Source organism: Molothrus ater, chromosome 2 (genome assembly GCF_012460135.2).
Source record: "Molothrus ater isolate BHLD 08-10-18 breed brown headed cowbird chromosome 2, BPBGC_Mater_1.1, whole genome shotgun sequence".
NCBI lineage: Eukaryota > Metazoa > Chordata > Aves > Passeriformes > Icteridae > Molothrus > Molothrus ater.
In genome coordinates, this window is record NC_050479.2 from 5434271 (window position 1) to 5447851 (window position 13581).

Sequence of the window (13581 nt, forward strand, 5' to 3'; positions counted from 1 at the left end):
CGCGCGGAGGAGGAGGAGGAGGAAGAGGAGGAGGAAGGAGATGGGGGCGATGGGATGGGGGGGAAGGAGGGAAGAAGGGAGGGAGGGAAGGAGGGAGAGGAGGCGACGCGGTGCTTAAAGGGGCAGCGCCGTGCCGGCCGCTCCTCGGAGGCGGTGGGGGGGGAAAACGGGGGGCGCTCCGGGGCCGCACCGCGGGCTCGCTCCGCCGCCGCAGCTGCTGCTCCCCGCTCTCCTCCTCTGCGCGCTGCCGTCCCGCTCCCCCGGCACACCTGCCCTGCCCGGGGGGAGGCGGAGATGTGCCCCGCTCTGGGGGATGTTCCCCGCTTTGGGGGACGCTCCCCTCGCTTCGGGGGATGTCCCCCCGCCTGCCGTTGGCAGCGAGCGGAGCCCGCTCGGGTTTGTCCCTCGTTCCCGGCTCCTTGTCGCTGTGACCCCGCGCTGTCCCGGCTGGGCTGGGAGCTGACACCTTCCCCACAGCCAGGCCCAGGGTTGCCGGGTGTTTACGCGGCCGCAATTAGGAGCTGAGACTTGACACTGGCCAGAGGCCCTGCTGGGGATGTGTGTAAACAATAATAAATCAAGCGCTGGTTTTATCCCCGAGTGTTGCCTCGGCGAGCCGCGTGTCCCAGGTCTCATGGAGCAGCCCCCGGCTTTCCTTCGCTCCCACCACGCCGGAGTTGGTCAATTAACAATATAATAATATGAGTAGTTAACACGTTCCTGTGGTAATTCTCTGTATAGCTTATTGCTGTTTAAAAAAATATAATTTATTAAATATTTGCTTAAATGATGATATGCAGTGGAATTTTTTAGACAGGTCACAGTATTGGCTTATTTTTTTCATCAACTGCTGCTGAAGTTTTTAGTCCCTTTTGTAGTTTTGTCTGAGTAAATGGTGTGGTTTAGGGAGGGAGAATCCCAGAATTATTTGAGTTGGAAGGGACGTAAAAGCTCATCTTGTTCCAACCCCTGCCATGAGCAATGTGGATATTATCCAATATCCCAGGTTGCTCCAAGCCCCAGTGTCCAGCCTGGCTTTGGACACTTCTATGGATGGGGCAGTAAATAATTTATTCCTCATGCAAGACACTGTATCTGGTATGAAACCCTTAAAAGTGAATGAATTGCTGGTTTGTTGACTTTTTTTTTTTCCCCGCTTGCACTTGAGTGCTGCCCAGGCAAGATTCATTTTTTTGTCCTTGCCCCTCTTTGGAATAGGTTGTGTGCATTCCATTAAACAGATCCCAGGAGCAGGGAACATGGCATTATGTTCTGGATGTGGGAAAACACTGGGCCAAAATCCTGTGGAGGAAAGCAAGAGGCTGTAGGTCACTCTCAAAGTATGCTAAATATCTCATTTAATTTTTAAAAAAAAAATTCCTTTCTTAGTTTTTATGAAAAAGCCCACGTTTAGTTAGCTCCTAATTTTATTCTCGAGCATGCTCTTGCACAAAATTTCATTAGTGTAGATTGTTTGATGAGGAGAATTGTAACAAGCGTGGCTTAGGCTGTCCACCCATGCTGCTGTTCTCCACACTGTGCACACACTCACAGGCTGTTCCCTGTCCTCTGTGGGATATAATCTGTTTTGGGCCGTGGGGTTGCATCCCTTTAGCTGTGGCTGTGTGTGTGGTTGGAGTGAGATGGCTTCTGCAGCTGCATGGAGCCCTGGTCAGTCCCTGTTAGCTGCATGTGTGAATTTTATGGATTACACTCAACCAGGAAACAAGATGTTGTGATTGTATCAGAAATCCATCCTTACATGGATTTCCAGACTCTGTCATTGCTACGGTATCAAGCAATAGCAAATGCATTTTGAGTGCATTTTCTGTCAAGTAAAATCGCAGATTTATCCTTTTTTGAGTCTGTGTGTCATCACATACAGAATCATTACATTCAAATTTTCAACAATTTCTGATGGAAAAAAATCCCCTAAACATTTCACGTAATCTATTCAATATAATTATTTTTCTCACTAATGTTCTATCTTCAGTTTATTTTATTAACTACAGAGTATATTTTTTTGACTGTCACCACTTGACATATTTTCTTGTCATCTCATAATGAAAGTATCCACAGGAAAACTTCAGTGTAGGTTTTACTGTGTTTTCTTTACATAATCTCCAGTTCAGTGGTGAAAGGCAGAGCTCAGTGTGCTGCAGTCTCGGGGTGAAAAGGGAAAGTCACAGGGTAAAGTAGGGGCTGTTGTGCTGCACTGACATTTTGGAGGCTCAGATCATTTCTCATTCATCTCCCCAGTGGATTTTGGCCATGCATTTTTTTAAAGTGTGTTTTACTGGGCTGAATTTTTTTCTTGTTGCCATTTCCCATTTGCTGATAGAAAATCCAAGAATTCTTTGCATTTTAAGTACATTGTTGTTGTTGTTAGGGTTGGTGGGGATTTTGTTTTGTATTTGGAAATTTCACTTGGGCATGTAAAAAGTCAAGCTGGTATTAAGTACTTACAGCTTTGATTTGTACTCTTAATACAATTTGTAATATTTGGGTTAAATAAAAATAATATTTTAAAGCTAAATCCTTGTAATTTTCCATGATAGGACTGAAAGGAGTTCAGGATGAATTAAATATAAATTTAATTTATTTTAAGTGCTTTAGTCTTACAAAATGCTAGTCTTCTGGAAGCTGTAATTTCTTCTTCAGAATTTTTCAACTGTTTTTTTTCCAAGCTTTCCAACTGTTTTTTTCTGTACTGTAAATGCAGTGCTCGAATAAATCTCTAATAATTCTGATTGCTACCACAGCAAGTTTGGGAGTGTTGAGGAGCAATTCCATTTCCTGGAAAAGAGGAACTCTCTGGTGAAATGAAACCCTGTGTTAGTGGCCGAGGGTGACTGATCACAGAGCCACCACTGTGGCAGTGGAACTGCCTGTTCTAATGGCCATGTTAATGTCCTGAGAGGAGCAGCCCAAATTGTATTTCAGAATATTATGTCGTGGTCTGGCAGCCAAATGTTGCCTCTGCAAAACTGGCACATATGTGAAAGCTTACAGTAAAGCAGATTAATATTTTTATTTTGGTCTAAGTAAGACCAAATGCAATTTTTTTTGTGTGTGAAATTAAAAATGTTGCAAATGTTACTTCTCTTGCAGCAGCAGCAGCTGGTTACTTCACTTCTCACTTGTTCAAAGAGTCTGTAGGTTTAAAAATGAGAAGTCTCAGAGGGGTTTATTTTGCTACAGCTCAGTGCTGTACAAAATGTAAAACAACTTACTGCTCTTCTAAACAAGAGGATTCCAAGAGCAAGGAGAAAAAGCTGCTGATGGAGTTCTTTCATTTGCTTACTTGATGCCAGATGTTGCCAAAATCTTTTACCCAGACCATTTTAGATGTCCCCAAGGGAATTGAACAGTGAAATATTCACACTTGTGGCAGCTTCTTCACTTTGTTCACTGTGAGGTGGTTTCATGCCAGAACTGTGGAACATGGGATTCATCAGGTAGATCAGGGGTGGGGTGGAAAAGAAAATAGTGGCACTATGGATCTGGAAATGCCAGTTTTGTTGTTCTGGAGCTGTGGCACATTTTTATCAAGCTGCTGAGGGGCAGCAACGTGGTTCCCCTGCCAGCAGTGAGGGGATCCCACATCCTGTATGGCACTGGGAGGCAAATGTTGGTGCTAGAAATGGAAATAAAACTCAGATCTTGTTCTGGCATGGTTGGTTCTCATCCTCCACAGGAACACTTTGTTTGGGGTTTGATGTGGCAGCTGCTCCAGGCCGTGGTGTTCTCATTTTTTAGTACCAAGGTGTACAAAAGAGGTATTTGCTGTTAAAGCTGAGGGCTGTTTAAGTACACAGAGAGTCAAAAGGTGATTTTTGAAAATGGGAGCTGAGTGTGATGATCACAGACTGTCCCTCACCCTGCTGTGCCCAGGGATCTGCAGCTCTCTTCTGCAGCTGATGGAAAATACAAGCAAAAAGTAGAATATGGCAGCTTACTTCTGGTATACTGAAAGAGGGATCTATTTCTTTTAAACCTCCAAATTCCAATTTTTATTTTATTGGTGAGGTTTTGAAATTGCCTGTGTTTTTTCTTGATGGCAGAAGAAGCTAGGAAGTGTGGCTGTACTTCACATCCTGCTTGGCTTTTTATGAGTTACACAGCAAACAAAGCAAAGGAAAAAGGATATTATCATACTTGCTGAAAAATAAAGTCCAAGCCTTTTATATTCCAAGGAAACAGAGGCAATTAGAGAACAGAAATTGGATCTTTACATGTTTTTGACACACCTAGAGAACAGGGGAATGAAAATATGTGTGCTGTGTTGTATGATTTTGTAACTAAAGAACTTCTGGGTCAGTCTGTGATCACTTAATTTATGTTTTCTAGCCCATTTTTATGTGGTCTAGGCTATAATAGTAGCAATACCACAAGGAAGATTACCTGGTTATCTTTCTTATTATTTTGAGGTGTTAATTTCAGTAGCTTAATTCTTAGTCCTACTGAAATTTGCCAGGATGAATATGTTTGAGCAGGGTTATTCTGCCAACTTAAAAATGACTCAGCATCTTGAGAATGACTCTAAGTAAATATGTTCATTTATAAAAAAGGCAGGATTCTTCTTATTTAGGAGCATATCAGCAGCTGAGTTGTGGATTTTAGTGTTGCAGAGGGGAAAGGATCATAAAAGCATTCACATGGAGCATTTGGCTGTTCCTTGAGAACCTTCACCACACCAAAACCTCTTGGAAAACCTGCTTTATATGGTACTGGGCAAATATTTATTACCTAAATTACCTGAATATTCTGTGAGTGTCCTCCTGTCTGCTGGTCCTTGCATGCCACCTGCCTGTGCAGGCATCACCTGGACCAAGCAGTTCAGCATGATGCAGTTCACAGCAGTAGGTGATGGGTATGTTTAATCCTAAATTGTGGTTTTTTACCCCAGAACACTTAGGCAGCAGTCATAACTCCTGGGAGGATGGAGACTTGTGTTTGGGAGAGGTGGGAAACAAGAGTGGAGCAGGAAAGGAAGAGTTTTTATTTCATCCTCACTTCAAAATGAAAAGAACAGTTCATTTTAAGACCTAAACTCAGTAGCAAAACAAAGTTAGTTGTTCAGGTTTGACCAAATGTTGGAGTCAGAACAGGGAAGATTCTGGGAAAGTTAGTGATGGATTGGAATTGGATTTCACAGAGGTGGTTGCAGGGCCAGGATTTTCTGTCACTTTCAGGTTTTTTGTTTCACTTTCGGGTCCAAGTTAATGCTTGATTCATTAATGGGCTTGTTATTCCAGAAATCATTAAAGATATAAAAATTAAATGATGGTAAGGGAACATCTTGATCTTGATGAATTGTTTAAATGCCAAAAATGTGTAGAGGGCATTTTCTTATCCATTCAACATCTAAAGTCCATTTTAAATGCATTTATTATTTAAATAAAAACTCCTATTCACTCTTCAACTGTACTTCAAGAGCATCAGGAATTCACCCCTTCATAGAATAATTGGAAACTTTTATGGTTTTATAATAAAAAGGTTGGAAAACATAACATATGCTTACACAAACTGCTCACATTGTAAAGTATTCAATGGCAATAAAGGCAGAGAGGCTGGTGGTTATTCTGTGTCTTCCTTATGAAACCACAAAGTATAAACACAAAACAAGATTCATTTCAGTCATAGTTTATTGGGTGCTGATGCAAATCATGATTAAAATAGGATTTCCTGTTGCTTTGGATTAATTTGCCTGGAAGGAGATGGTTGCATGAGTGTCTCCAAAATTAAGAATTTTGGGATGTGCTCATGTGGATACTCCAAAGGCTTCAGTGGCAGAGGGCTGGATTTGTGTCTGGGGTATAAGCAACCCTGTTTATCCATGTGGGGAATGCCAGAGAAATGGTGAGGCTGATGGAGTTCTCACCTTTTTTTCTGTTTATTGAGTTGTTTTTTGTCTTTTTTTAATGAAATTTGGTCTGGGATGTGAGGAGTGTTTGGAGTCTTTCCAGTGCCACCCTCCTGTCACAAGAGCAGCAGGGCAGATGTGACACCATCTTCCTGATTTTTGGGTCCAACATGTTCTGAAAGCACATTGGGTAAAAACTGAGGGCAAAAACTCCTTCTCTGTCCTGTAACAATAAATATGTGTGAGGATTCATGATGTGAGTGTGAGGATTCTCATGCTGGACCCATAAAGTCCTTCTGTGTGTAGTGTTAAGGATACAGAAAAAAAAAAGGAATCTTCATTTATTATGTGAATATTGATGGTGGATGAGAGTGATGGGAAATATTTTTGCTCCCTCATACCCTAATCCCTCAAGAGTCTTGGAACAATTAAAGAGGAGGTTTCCTTTCCCCAAGTTTTGTTTTTCTCTTGCCAAAATTGCTGTTTAGTCCCCTAAATTCCTTACTATTACTTTATGGGGCTAATAAAGCAGGGTCAAATTACAGTGTGAATTGGGTAGGAGAAATGAGATGCTGCAGGAAGTTCCTTGAATTTGAGGATCTTTCCACAGTCAGAAGAATGAGGATTCTATTTTGCAGAAGGTAGGAGAGCAACCTGAGGATTTCCTTCCAGAATTCCAAGAGCTGCCTGGGGGCAGGATACCTGGCACACATCATTTTATGACTGGATTGGGTAGAATTCCTCATCTTTCTCATCCTTGTTGAGAAGGACTGTGGTAAATTGGTGATGACATGCAATCAGGAATGTGAGCCATGATTTTGCTCCTTTCCCTAGAAATATGCTGGTGTACACACCAAGGATGTGTGCAGAATCAGGAGCTGGAGTTCTTCACTCCAAGATCCCCTCAGTTTTATTTCTGTTGTTGTGCCTGGAGAAATCCCTGTGATCTATGCATCCTTAATATTCATTTTATCAGTTAACAGCAGAAGCAATTTTAGCTCATAAAGTGGCACATTATATATATATATATATATTTTTAATTTGTTACTTGCATATAGGAGAATTTATAGAATTAAATATACCAAAAGCAGAGTTTAAACAAGAGTGAGTTGCTAAAGGAGCACAAATCTTGCAATGAGATGGTTTGTTGTGGGTCATGCTGTGTGAGAGTGTGTGGTGGTATGAATATTTTATATGGATTGTTAAGATCTGAGATGGAGGGACATGAAAAGAGGATGCTAGGAAAGATTAATGGGACAACAAAGCGGTGGATGCACTGTTGGAGAGGCCTTGCTGAATAAAGTCACTATTGTAGCATCTCTGTCCAAAATCCTACATGTAAAGAAAGGTTGATGGTAGCTTGGAATGTAGCCTGTATTTCTGCAGAAATTCAACTTTAGCTGTGGATTTTAATTGATTTTTAATTTTCCGTTTCTTAAAGTATAATTTGCATTCATTTTTTTAATGTAATCTCATATTCATCAAGATTAACATATAAATAACTCTATTGCACCACCAAACAATAAAGGGAACAAAGTGACACAAAATAAATCTCATTTTACTGCAGCCCAAAATTGGTTTTGTGGCTTTTTAGGGCTTGACTCCCAGGGCAATTGACAGCATAGCTGTTGTAGAGTAACTGAGTGGCTGTATCTGTGTGATGGAACTCCCTGAGGCTGGTATTATGTTCCTGAACAGGAACATTGTCTTTCTTAAAAGTATAATATTCTAAATAATGACTGTACTTTTTAAGTACATGAGACAGAGGAAGTGGAAGCCACCTTGGTGCTAAATGAGGAGAACATTCTCATTGAGCACATTTTTAATAAACTTGTCTGCATCAACTTCATATTGATTTGTTTGTCTTAATTTCTGTGAATGACTCTGCGTGGGCAGGTCAGTGGAGATGGAAATGAACTGCAGCAAAGGTGGAATGAATCCTGGATGTTGGCATGTGTGCTCTACTTACTGCTTCATTATTTGAACCAATTATTACTATCATCATTTGAAACTATAAAAATACATGGATCTTAATGTCTGCTCATATTTGTTCATGTGAATGTGCTCACAGGTCTTTGCATCCTGTGATCTGAAATGCAGAATGAGAGGGTGACTCAAACAAGGGCTCTTCAGTGCTTGAATGAACAAGTTCCTATTTGACTTTGTAGTTAAAACTTCAGTGCTGATTCACTTTCTGAGAGACAAAGCAAGTTGCCCTTTGTTTTGGTTTCATACTTAGGTATTTTTATTATGATGGCATTACTTTAAAGCTTGTCTGCCAGAGGAATTAAAGGAAAACAAAAATTGGCAATAGCAAGTCCAGGTGAAGACTCCACAGTGCCTGGGTGTTGTCTCCACCCTGTAACGGTGTATCTGCTCCCTCTTCCTTTTCCCACTGAAATGTGCAAGGCATCATCATCTGCAAGCTCAGACCTCTCTTGTCTGATGTGTTTTAGGGTTCAGCAGTGTTAAATGTTGTCCAGTGTCTCTTTGAAATGGGCAATATCACTGCAACATCCTTTGGCTCTTCTCAGCCACATCCTTCCCTCTGCAGCATCTTTCACCCAGGCCTGCATTTCTTTAGCACCTCTTTGTTCCTGCCCTGGATATCTCATAAACTGTCCAGAAATTTGCTGTTTCCAGAGTTTCAGCTGAGGGCTTTGCAGGCAAAGGCTACTTCTTCATACACTGAATATTGTGTGACCAGATCTGGCAGCAGTGGCCCAACCATTTCTTGGCTGCAGTTATTTCTGAATGCAGGAGCAGGATTTTCAGGTTTGCAGCAGTCCTCCTTATGTCTGAGCAGAGACAAGGAATGGATAATTCATCTATTTGTCTATCCTGATTTATCTGTCAGTGACCTCTGTTCTGAAGATGCCATGAATAGTGAGAAGTCTTTTATTTGAAAGTAGCCCAGTAAATTGAAGTGAGAATGAGTACCAAAATGCATGGCATGTGAAGAAGGGAATAAGAGGGTTACACTGTCCTCAGAACAGAATTAAGAAGCTGCAAAAATGAGAGAAGCCCATTTTCTGAAGACATAGATCTTGGACATTTTAAGGAAAAGTGGGAAGAACTTTTAATGTGCCATCTGCTCCTTGAACCTTCAGGACCAGGTCTATCACTTTGGGCTGAAACTCCTTCTTGCTCAGTGTTCAGTCTCTAACCAATGGCTGAAATTTAAATTGCCTTAAAACTTCTCCCATACCTTCCCTGCCCTGTTTAGAACCAGGTTTCATGAACCAGAGATGCCATCTAGATTGAGTGGCCCTTCACATTTTGTTTTTCTGTAAACTTGTCTGAAAAACATCACTTCTTGGAAAACAACACATGCATAAATTTTAATTAATTTAAAGACCAATTCAATTACCAATTTCATCTTGCTTTCAAAAATGTTGGAGTTACTTTCTCTCTAGTTCTTGTTGTGAACTTTATCTGTGTGAGAAACAGAGATAATCAGATTCAAGATCTCAGCTGTGTTTTAGCCATCATTTAATTTCTGGTGGCCTCTGTGCAACCTTAGTGTCTGGAATTTCTCCTGAGATGGTTTTTTAATGCTTTTCAGCAGTTGTGTTTTCTAAATATGTTTTTACAATCTTTGCTACTTTGCTTTCACAATCCTTACTACTTTTGAAAAGTAGCTTCACTGTATCAAATGGGTGCTATTAAATGTAATTAAAGTAATTTTAAGTGGTAATTTTTGGAAAACTTTTTTTAATGGTCAAATAATCCTGTAGCAGAACCTGTCCTCACAGAACAGAGGATCCTAACAATGGCCCATTTCTAGCATCATGCTTTGATTTTACCATGGATTACATTCAAATGATGATGAAGGAGATTTAAATAGGGCAAAAATATCTCTCACCTTTCTTGATTTCGTGCTTAATTTTCACAACAGTGGTGAGTTACTCCAATTTGCATTTCATGGTTTTATTTTTGGCATGTGTCTTGTCTTGGCAGACAGACACTGAGCCAAGGAGTAAAATATGAAAATTTAACAGTGAGGGAGTTATTATCCAAATGGAGCCTTCTGTTAGAGGTGTCAACAGACAAAGGTGAATGTAGAGAATGAATGGAATAAGATGAGAGAAAGATCAAATAATGGGATAAGAAGTTCAAGTGTGGGATAATGGGTGTGATTAGAGATTATTAACAATGCAAAGATTTGCAAAATGTGCAAAAAAATTCTTGTCTGTTAATTAACACTTGATGAGGGAACCACATAATAAAACAATTTTTTAAAAAAATCATATTGAGTCTTAGAATGTTTGTTCTAAGGTGTTATTTTCTTCTGACTATTTCTCTGTTGGTTTTTAGGTTTCTGTCATCCACCTTGTACATAAGTGGGATCTCTGTGCTGGAACAAGATAATGTCTTCAACTCATTGAAGGAAAGGGGTGAGCAGCTTTCTCATGGCCAATATTTTATCTTCTTTAGAAAACAGCATGCCTTGGAAATAAATATCATCCTGCATTGTGTTGAAAAGGAAGCCAGTTCTTGTTGCTTTTCATGTGTCAGAGAGAATTGATTTTTGTTTCTTTTTAACTTGCTGTGTGAATGTAAGCATCTAATGTTGCATAGCAAGTGCCAGGACTGAAGTTAAATAAGAATGAACAAAAAGCCATGCTGAATCTGCCAGTCAGGCATTTCTCTCTGAAGGACTTCAAAGAAACATGTATGAAGGAAAATGAGAAGGAATGATTACTTGTTAACAAGTCTGTTGGGCAGTTCCTTCACAACCCTGAGAGGGTCGGTGCTTAGGTCGTAGCCTGAAGCGTAACTATTTATATCTCTTACAAACATCTGTTGTAGCTTGTGTATGTTAAAAATGATACCACTGATCTCCAGCAGCTCACTTGTACCTCCTGTTAACGTTACTGGGTGGTCCCTGTGCCCTTAATTATGAAGGAGTAAGTGGAACAAGCCAGGAGTGGAGTGATGAGTATTAAGTGATCACTTGGTGTGTGTGTTTCAGCTCACATTTAATCTCTTCTCTTACATACTCAACTTGCACAAGCTCTCCACATTTCTAATTATGATTACCCCTCTTCATTTAGTTTCCTTTCTGCTTTACATTTTCCTTCATACCTCATTTTATGAAAGGCTTCTCTTTTTTTTTTTTCCCTTTGCTTTGTAGACCATGATCTTTTATGAATTCCCTTTCACCACAGGTATCAGTGGAGTTTCTGATTGCAGGTCATGCATTAGCTTCCAGTTACATGACCTTAAGTTTTTCCTTGGGTTTTCTACACATTTTACTTTCAAAATAAATAGAATGAGAGTTAGTTCTGTGTGAAGCAGACCAGCAGACTCACCCTCGGGTTATTTTTGTTATTTGTAAGTCTTTGACTATAACACGAAAACACACTTTTCCCTCTGCTCTCAATTTCTTTCACAGAGAAAAATTGGCATTTTGAAAGGTAAGATATCCAGAAGTCATATATATTGTTGGGTTCCCCTCAGACACCCAAACACTCTGTGTACTGGGGCAGGGTGTGCTGGTTGGAGCTGGTCTGTGAGCTGAGAATGGACACACAGAGTGGGTCAGCCAAGAGCAGGGCTCATTGGAGAGCACCACAACCCCTTCAGACCGCATCAGCTGCTTTCCATCACAGCCACCTTCAGCGGGGAGAGGCCTGAGCCAGCCTGCCTGACTCGGTGTAAAAAGCATCAGAAACCATCCACGTGTTGTGTGAGCTCGGTGGAGGAGCTGTGGAAGTAATTAGCTGTGGCAGTGATAAACATCTGGGAGCTATAGCAGCCTGAGCATCTGCTGGGGCTGTGCCTGCTAACGAGCCCTGGCTGCTGCATCCCAAATGAGGCCATGAAAGCCAAATCTGTAAATACCTTCCCGGTTACTTTTCTTAAAGTTTAACTCACTTTGTTTCTTGTCTCTACTGAGTAATGAGGAAATGTTTCTTTTTAGTGAACAGAAGTAATTCCTCAGTTAATTGCCTCGATTTAAGTGTGTGATTAGCTCAATTTGTTCTTCTTGATTTGCAGTGGTTGTCTTCACTAAATCTCATCGGTTCCTATCTCTCCTAATAGCTTAATCTTTTTCTACTGTAATTATAAGTCAGAGGGGAAGCTCTTGTGAGAAATAAAGGAAATACCCATGTAGAATTCTTTCCAGTCATTCCTCTGGGAGAAAATATGGCCAAAGTCCTTCTAGATGCAATAATCTATGGATCTAGCTCAAAGCTGTGCACCTCCTTTCTTCTTTTGTGGGACCTGAGGGCCTTCCAGATGTGGAACGTCTCTTCATTATGGAAATCTGGAAGGAGGGGTTGCTCCAGCTTGTCTTGTTCTCCAAAAATTCTTGCCATGTCCTACTGTCTTTACCGATTTACATGTATTATCTTTGTGGCCTCTCTCCAGGTTTTTCTTCATGCCACAAATATGATCTTACATCCCTGTGAACTCTTAAGACTTTCTTCCTTTTCAACAACTTGTACTTTTATTTTCTCATTTTTGCCTAAGAATTTCATCTTTCTCCCACAGTTAAACAATTTCTTTAGCAGTGTTTTCTGTGCTTTTCTTAGCTTTAAAATAATCATTAAATAGTGTTTGCTCTTTCTTTGTTGATCGTTTCAACTGTTCTGCTTTTATTTTGAGGGTAGTCTGGTCCATGCTTTGGATGTCACAGTCATAAATTAAATGTATGTCTTTTGAGAAGGAAGAAAAGCAGCATTTTCTATGTGTCTGTTCACTCTGTCAATACAGACAGGCACTTGCATTGGCTGTCAGCTGCCATTTATGAAAGAAAATAAATGTTTAAACATCAGACAAATGCTTACAGGGCTGATGCTTCAGAATGTGTTCCCTTAAAGGATTTTGAGAGGTGTCTCACTTATTGTGGCAAATGCTGATTTAGCTTTTAACACTAAATGATTTGTAACTAAAAAAAATTTAAAATCTGAAGTACTTCTATCAGTGAGTGCACTTAGGTTGTTCCTTTTTTATTTTTCATTTTGGTGGGGAAATCAGTAATGTTTTTGGAGTTTCAAAGAAAGAATACTGATGTTCTGTAAAAACAGATATAACCTAGTTTTTAGAGGAAACCAAGCTTACATCATCTTGGTGAACTTCTCTGGTCTTTGAAGATGTTTAAAAAAAGATTTTAAAAATTGCACTCATACTTAGGAATTACACTGAGTGAATTTGATGCAAAGTAAGGCTTGAGGTTTCTCCTGAGGAGTTTGGTTTGTCTCTGTGCCTGAAACTGTTGTCAAAGAAGGGAACCTTGAAATTTGTCCTGTGTTTGCAAAATGAAACACTCACTTGAGACTGTTATAATCTGCAGGGGAAAATATCCAGAAATGTAAAAATTGCTCTTAAAAATGGTCATGTGCAGTAGTAGTATGCAATAAGGGAAGGACTTAAAATAGTTGAAAAATTTATAGTGATTGAACACATTGAAAAAAAAAAATTCTGTTTCAGATCTTAAAATGCTGAAAATTTTAAAACTTAGTTCTTCAATACTGACATAAGTGAAAGAGAGCAGAAAGCCTGAATTATTACCTGGATATAATGTTTTTCAAGACATCAGCACTGACTTCTTTTTTAATATGGATTTTTTTAATAGTAGCTAAACATTAGAACTCCTATGTGTCAAGGAAAATTGACTTCTGTGTTAATAGTTACTGGTAATAGCTTAATGAGTTACGTGATTTCAGTTGTAATGGCTGCAGACCTGACAAGAAAATGAAATGTGA

At 40.0% G+C, this 13581-nt stretch overlaps 1 protein-coding gene across 1 annotated transcript in view; it reads left to right on the forward strand.

Moving 5' to 3' along the window:
- PKNOX1 (PBX/knotted 1 homeobox 1) overlaps positions 1 to 13581 on the forward strand; it is a 40907-nt gene that overhangs the window by 404 nt on the left and 26922 nt on the right. The window contains exon 2 of the mRNA XM_036378663.1: positions 10184 to 10263. The gene's annotated coding sequence lies outside the window, so the exon portion shown is untranslated. The remainder of the gene's footprint in view (positions 1 to 10183; positions 10264 to 13581) is intronic.